Consider the following 8,336-nt stretch of genomic DNA (forward strand, 5'->3'; position numbering starts at 1 on the left):
GTCTATGTCCAACTACCGCTCCTTATCCACTCATCCTACCACCACACATCGCCCCACCAGCCGCCCCACGCCTCCTCCGTGAGACACGGCCGCCGCCCCGCTCCTCCTCTGGGCCATGCGCCCCTCCACCGCGCTCCTTCTCGCTACATGGCTGCCGCCCGGTCGTCCTCTCGTCGAGACCCGCCACGTCACACTCCCGACCTCCTCCTCCTCTTGCCTACTCCCGGCGACAAGTGCCACGCCCAGCCCCTGCCCGACGACCCCCTCCTCCTCCTTCCTCCTGATGATGCACGCGGGGCCTGCTCCCCCGGTCACCTGCGCCGTCGGGCGCAAGCCCGTTCTACCTCCCGCCGCGGGGACGGGCCCCTAATGGTGGTGCTCAAGGAGTCTAAGAAGGCCACGAAAGGGTGACGCCGCCGGTGGACGTGGTCGTTCAAGGTGATGGTCCTGGATGGAGCGCAATGGAAGGAGACAGACGACATCAGCGACAACGTGCTGCTGGTCGGGGTGAACGAGTCGACATCAGGAACGCCATGCTGCTGGTCGTGGCAAATGAGTCGGTGTGTGTGTCCATCAGGGTGCACCCGAGGCTATGGGCCGACTGTGTCTGCTCTTCAAGCGGATGAGCATGGGCGTTCACGGCTGGCGTGCTTCTGAATTGGTAAATTTCTGCATAAGTTTAGTTCACCTAGTCGTTGCTCATGACGGCTGTAATAGTTGCTCAAAAAGGTCGTAGCTGACGATGGAGGAGAGGTTAGGGAGTGCAGGCAGGTCGAGCAGTAGCTTTTTGTCGGGGTTAGACTTGCTCACAAAATCAGATGAAAGTTGTAGGATTTATGAAAGCTAGTGGAGAAGCACCCAAGCAAGCAGGTTGATTGATTTGCCGTAGACTTGCATATGTGTATGCCGGGCTGGCTAGTTTACTCTTGGTCGATTCACGCGATTCAATTCTTTGCCTGAGCAATGAAGTTGGGCAGTTTGGTAATAAATTCCAAATAAATTTGTTCACTTTATATCAGTAAAATTTGTTTAGTAGTAAATTGTTTTAATTTATACAAAAGTTGCAATTTCCAATGGAGTAAGTTTCCTCAATATAAATAGTACTTGCCCAAATCACCCAGTAAAAAATTATATACAACCGCAATGTAAATAGTACTCCAGGGACAATGGAGTTGCTTGGATTCTTAATAAAAATTACATTTTTTGTGTGTAACGCAGTCGCTTAGATTTACTAGGGCAGTGGCTCGGATTCATTTTGAACATGGTTTTGCATTTGTGTCTTTTGTAATGCAGTTGCTTGGTTTTGTTAGAACGATGGCTTGGATTTTTTTGCTAGAACAGTTTTGCATTGTATTCCCTCTGTACCACAATACTTATAGCTGCTGAACCAAAAGTATTGTGGTGCATAGGGAGTAATTGAGTTGTTCTGAATTTTTGCTAAAAATAGATGAGAAGTTTCATTGGGGGGGGGGGGGGGGGGGGGGGAGGGTAGGGGGGGGGTTCAAATAGTTGTCCATAAAAACTATTTAAGTTGGTTATATATTTTTTCTGGCTAAAAGTACAAAATCTAAGTAGTAATGCTAGGGACAATTGCTTGCTTTTACTAGGATAGTTTTTCATAGTTGCTTTTGGTAATGCAGTTGCTAGGATTAGATATGATAGTTGCTTTGCTTTGCTAGAACAGTTGCCCGATTTTGCTAGAACAGTTTTGCATTATTTTCTGGTAATATGGTTGCTTGGTTTTGCTAGAAACAATTTTGTATTTTTTTGGTCATACAGTTGCTTGGGTTTGCTAGGATAGTTGTTTGGATCTTTTGCAAGGAATAGTCACTTTGGATCTTGAAAGAATAGTTTTGTGGATTTTTGTGGATCTTGAAAGCAACTTTGATGCTAGATGAGGCAAGTTGAGTGTTAAATAGAAGCAACTTGTCTTGCACCATGTGTACTATTGGATTTACCTAGCAAGTACTTCGTAGATAATTTAGAAACTTTGGTAGACAACTTTTCATCGTATATAGGCAACCTAGCATCATTAGTGAGAAAATTTGGCATTACATGGAGTCAACTTTCAACACTAAAGGAGGCAACTCGCGTTATGAAGACGCATACAACATATATTACACATGCATGGTCATATTACCGCCTAACCATGATTTGTAGAAGCAGTTAAAACATTTCTCATAAGTTATCTACCATGGTTATGGATGTCCATAACACAACGTGTGGATTAAATTATGATTGATGTTAGAAAACAAATAAGGTAGGTAATTTCACTGCATGAAGACATAACTAAAACGACAAAGTGTTTTTAGGGGATTAAGTTTTTTGTGACCCCCTCCAAAACTGAACATTTGTATGTTCTTTATCCCTTTTTAGGTGTCATGGTTGCCTACAATCAACCATAATATTGCCTAAAATCATGTATCCAATTGTCAACAATCAACCATACAGTTGTCTAAAACCATGTATCCAGTTGCCCAACATCAACCATGTAGTTGTTTAAAACCATGTATCCAGTTACCCAATCCTTATGAACAAAACAATTACCAAGACCATAATTTAGCTAATATGTAAATATTTTAGATATCTTTCAAGTTTGTGCCATAGAGATGCATCAAGAATTTATCTCCTCGGGGTGGGATCCCTTGGTATGATCGTAAATACTTAGCGAATAATCATAAAGGGGGAGCAGGATGGAATGGTCATGGGGACGTAACTAAAACCACGAAGTGTTTTTAGAGGATTAAATTTATCTATGAACCCTCAAAAAATGAACATGTGTATGTTCTTTACCCCTTTTTCAGTTATAGTTTCCCACAATCAACAATACAGTTGCCTAAAATCAAGTATCTAGTTGCCCACAATCAATAAGTAGTTTGCCTAAAATCATGTATCCAGTTGCCCAATCCTCATGAACAATAATATTTGTCAAGACCATTATTTGGTAAATATCTAAAGGTTTTAGATACCTGTAATTATGTTTGGGTCATAGAGGTAGAGTCAAGATTTTCCTCTCCTCGGGGTGGATTCTTGGAGCGACCATAGAGGCTTGTTCCCACCTCCTTGTTACAACAGAAATGGTTGGTGCAGTGGGGACGATGTCTCCTCCTTTACACGGCATCTAGTTTTGGACGTCATGTTAGCTTGGGAGCGGCGGAGAGGGCACCGTCAGATAGTGGTCGGAGGTTGACCGTTGGGTTGGCATCTCCATTTTGTAGTGCAGACTCTTTGTCCATCGCGAGGGCCTCGACAAGGAGGGGCGGATTTTGCTCCTCTTGTCGTCTGAGGAGATGGGATTCGGCTTGATGTTGAAGAGAGCAATGGACGCCGAGGGGCCCTGAGAATGCCCCCTCCTCTTTCGGCTTGGAGGATTTCGGACGTATGGACTTGTTCAAACAAATTAGGCAACTGCCATTGGATGGTTAAAAGTATCTAGAGAGGTCGATTCTGACATTTTGGGTGATTTGGTGATCCGCGTTGGAGTTGTCCTTATGGTAGGCGACTTAGAGGTGAACCTAGTCAATTGGTAGTCATGGTAACCAATTTAGAAGGATCCTTGGCTAATAGGTAGCCATAATAGGGGAAAAGACGGTTGCTTTTCTATAGCACTAAAGTTGCCTCCGTAGCATAAAAAGTTGCTCGAGAAAAAAAGTTCGTTGAAACCTATTCATGTGGGATGTAGTTTTGAAGAACTCGCCACGAAAAACCCAACGGTATAAACGGATCTGAATTTTGACACTCGAATCAAAAGTTATAACTTTTTAATGTTTTTGATCCCTCTAATAAATGCAGGTGGGATGGATAGCGTGAGCACATGGGACTTGGCGTTCTTATGTTGGACGTGGCGTGGTAGTTTTGCTAGATTCTTCTATTCGCATGCAACACTTTTTCAGGCAGTGCACTGGCTGTGGACGCCGTTTTCGGAAACTGTCGAGAGCTATGCGTTTGGTCCTTCCGTTTCCCCTTCTATTTCCATCGAGCGTTCACATCGATGGTGGGGCGCTCGGGCGCCCGCTAGCTTCATCCTTGTTTCTCTGTGTTTCTGTTACTTGTTTCATTTTTTCTATTTTAGTACTATTTTTCAAGATGTATAAATAATATGAATATATTTTCGATTCGTTAACTTCTTATAATATTTGCGATTTTATTTTAAACATGCAAAAAGTAACCTTAGATAATATTTTTTAAATTCATTTTTTAAAAATTGATGTAAAAAAATCAAATCTATGAACCTTTTGAACTTCAAGAACTTTTTATTCATTAATATTTTCTAAAGGTCGTGTTGTAAACATTTTTACCATAACCGTGAACATTTGTTTTCACATTCATGAAAGCATTTCTTAAAATCCATGATTTTTTTAATTCACGTGCATTTTGAAAACCACAAAAATACGGCGGCTTTGAGCGGGCTTTTCAACTAAAGGGGGCTACTTGGGCAGAGGCCCAGTGTGCGTTTTAGGAGCATTATTACCATGCAACAACGCTAAATAGAGGCGCCCCTATCTGTCGCTTGTAGCGAGACATAGGGCAGCATGGCCTGAAGGCGAGCGCGAGATAGGCCGGCCCATGCGTGAAACAGGCCACAGCCTTGTTTTTCCTGGCTTTGTGCACTTTTCGTTTTTGTTTTACGCTTTAATTTTTTATTTTTGTTTATACTTCATCCAAATATTCTAAATATATACTACCTCTGCCCCCTCCCCCCGCGCACCCCCCTGCAAAAAATACTATCTCTGTCCCATAATGTAGGACATTTTTTGACACTACACTAGTGTCAAAAAACCGTCTTACATTATGGGACGGGAGGGGTACTATACTAAATATTACTTTACATAAACATTTTTAAAATGGTATTCAAGCATTTAAAAAATCTTAAATGTGTATAGAGAAATCCAATGTATATGAAAAATGTATACAATGTGTATGAACTAAATATATACTATATTACCAACAATAATTTACATAAACATTTAAAAAAAATGTTATTCAAGCATTTAGAAAATATTAAATGTTATAGAGAAAATGTTTTCAATGCATATGAAAAATGTATATAATGTAAATAAAAAAAGTTGATCGTGTATTTAAACGCTAATTAAGCATTTGAAAAATTTTAATCAAGTATTTGAAGAAACTAAATCAACCATTTGAAAAATGTTAATTTTGTAGGGAAAAAAATTCCTCATCTATATGAAAAATGTATAAAACACATTTACAATGGGTATGAAAAAAATGTGATCATGTATATAAAATTTGTTAATCAAGTATTTGAAAAAAATAGATCTTTACAGAAAATGTTTCTCATGTATACGAAAAATGTATACAAAAAATTACAATGTGTATGAACAAATGTTGATCATGTATTTAAAAAATCTAAAAGATGTATAAATAAATATTCCTGATTTATATGAAAATGGACAATGTACATTGAGTAAAAGTATATATAAAAAATATTTAAAGAAGAAAATTTTGTATTTACAGAATGTTAAACATGTATTTAAGAATGTTCCTGATGTATCCGGAAAATGTACATTGTGTGTGAAAAAATGATTATTTCCATTAAAAAATGTTCACCATGTATTTGAAGAATGCTGACCATGTATTCAAAAAACTGTTCAAAACATGTATTTAAGAAAAAAAATGTACATCTTGTTTTCAGAAAATAGTGAAAATCGGGGAAGAAACAAAGAAAACCAAGAAAAAAAGAAAAGAAACAAAAACAGTGAAAACTGACAAAGAAACAAAAATAAATGCAAAGAAAACAAACAAACCGAGAAAGAAACAAAGAAAATCAACATATGAAGAAGAAGAAAAAACAAAAACAAACAAGTGAAAAAAGTACAATGAAGAAGTAAAAGAAAACCGGTGAAGAAATAAAAAACAGAAGAAACCATAAGAAAAAAAATCATGAAAAAAAACTGACACCAAACAAAGAAAACAGACCAAAAAAACTGAAGGAAATATGCCCTAGAGGCAATAATAAAGTTATTATTTATTTTCTTATTTTATGATAAATGTTTATTATTCATGCTAGAATTGTATTAACCGGAAACATAATACATGTGTGAATACATAGACAAACAGAGTGTCACTAGTATGCCTCTACTTGACTAGCTCGTTAACCAAAGATGGTTATGTTTCCTAACCATAGACAAAGAGTTGTTATTTGATTAACGGGATCACATCATTAGGAGAATGATGTGATTGACTTGACCCATTCCGTTAGCTTAGCACTCGATCGTTTAGTATGTTGCTATTGCTTTCTTCATGACTTATACATGTTCCTATGACTATGAGATTATGCAACTCCCGTTTACTGGAGGAACACTTTGTGTGTTACCAAACGTCACAATGTAACTGGGTGATTATAAAGGAGCTCTACAGGTGTCTCCAAAGGTACATGTTGGGTTGGCGTATTTCGAGATTAGGATTTGTCACTCCGATTGTCGGAGAGGTATCTCTGGGCCCTCTCGGTAATGCACATCATCTAAGCCTTGCAAGCATTGCAACTAATGAGTTAGTTGCGAGATGATGTATTACGGAACGAGTAAAGAGACTTGCCGGTAACGAGATTGAACTAGGTATTGAGATACCGACGATCGAATCTCGGGCAAGTAACATACCGATGATAAAGGGAACAACGTATGTTGTTATGCGGTCTGACCGATAAAGATCTTCGTAGAATATGTAGGAGCCAATATGAGCATCCAGGTTCCGCTATTGGTTATTGACCGGAGACGTGTCTCGGTCATGTCTACATTGTTCTCGAACCCGTAGGGTCCGCACGCTTAAGGTTTCGATGACAGTTATATTATGAGTTTATGAGTTTTGATGTACCGAAGGAGTTCGGAGTCCCGGATGAGATCAGGGACATGACGAGGAGTCTTAAAATGGTCGAGACATAAAGATCGATATATTGGACGACTATATTCGGATATCGGAAAGGTTCCGAGTGATTCGGGTATTTTCGGAGGTACCGGGGAGTTACGGGAATACGAGGAAGAAGCAATGGGCCTTAATGGGCCTTAGTGGGAAGGACCAGGAGGTGGCGCGCGCCCCTCCCAAGCCCAATCCGAATTGGACAAGGGATTTGGGGCGCGGCCCCTCTCTCCCTTCCTTCCCCTCTTCCCCCTTTCCCCCCTTCTCCTAGTTGGACTAGGAAAGGTGGAAACCTACTCCAACTAGGAGTAGGAATCCTACTCCTCCTTGGCGCGCCCACAAGGGCCGGCCGGCCTCCCCCTTGCTCCTTTATATACGGGGGCAGGGGGCACCCCATAGACACAAGTTGATCCACGTGATCATATTCTTAGCCGTGTGCGGTGCCCCCTTCCACCATAATCCTCGATAATATTGTAGTGGTGCTTAGGCGAAGCCCTGCGACGGTAGAACATCAAGATCATCACCACGCCGTCGTGCTGACGGAACTCTTCCCCGACACTTTGCTGGATCGGAGTCCGGGGATCGTCATCGAGCTGAACGTGTGCTAAAACTCGGAGGTGCCGTAGTTTCGGTGCTTGATCGGTCGGGCCGTGAAGACGTACGACTACATCAACCGCATTGTGCTAACGCTTCCGCTGTCGGTCTACAAGGGTACGTAGATCACACTCTCCCCTCTCGTCGCTATGCATCACCATGATCTTGTGTGTGGGTAGGAAATTTTTTTAAATTACTACGTTCCCCAACAGTGACATCCGAGCCTAGGTTTTATGTGTTGATGTTATATGCACGAGTAGAACACAAGTGAGTTGTGGGCGATATAAGTCATACTGCTTACCAGCATGTCATACTTTGGTTCGGCGGTATTGTTGGACGAAGCAGCCCGGACCGACATTATGCGTACGCTTACGCGAGACCGGTTCTCCCGACGTGCTTTGCACAAAGGTGGCTAGCGGGTGACAGTTTCTCCAACTTTAGTTGAACCGAGTGTGGCTACGCTCGGTCCTTGCGAAGGTTAAAACAGCACCAACTTGACAAACTATCGTTGTGGTTTTGATGCGTAGGTAAGATTGGTTCTTGCTTAAACCCGTAGCAGCCACGTAAAACTTGCAACAACAAAGTAGAGGACGTCTAACTTGTTTTTGCAGGGTATGTTGTGATGTGATATGGTCAAGACATGATGCTAAATTTTATTGTATGAGATGATCATGTTTTGTAACCAAGTTATCGGCAACTGGCAGGAGCCATATGGTTGTCGCTTTATTGTATGCAATGCAATCGCGCTGTAATGCTTTACTTTATCACTAAGCGGTAGCGATAGTCGTGGAAGCATAAGATTGGCGAGACGACAACGATGCTACGATGGTGATCAAGGTGTCGCGCCGGTGACGATGGTGATCACGACG

At 41.2% G+C, this 8,336-nt stretch overlaps 1 long non-coding RNA gene across 1 annotated transcript; it reads left to right on the top strand.

Annotated features, from left to right (window-relative positions):
• Positions 1-4,123, top strand: LOC125543331. Its single transcript, XR_007298380.1, has 2 exons — positions 1-661; positions 3,793-4,123. It is a non-coding gene; the product is annotated as an uncharacterized LOC125543331 (long non-coding RNA).
• The last annotated feature ends 4,213 nt before the right edge of the window (positions 4,124-8,336 follow it).

The sequence above is a fragment of the Triticum urartu genome, chromosome 3 (genome assembly GCF_003073215.2).
Source record: "Triticum urartu cultivar G1812 chromosome 3, Tu2.1, whole genome shotgun sequence".
In the NCBI taxonomy this organism is placed as follows: domain Eukaryota; kingdom Viridiplantae; phylum Streptophyta; class Magnoliopsida; order Poales; family Poaceae; genus Triticum; species Triticum urartu.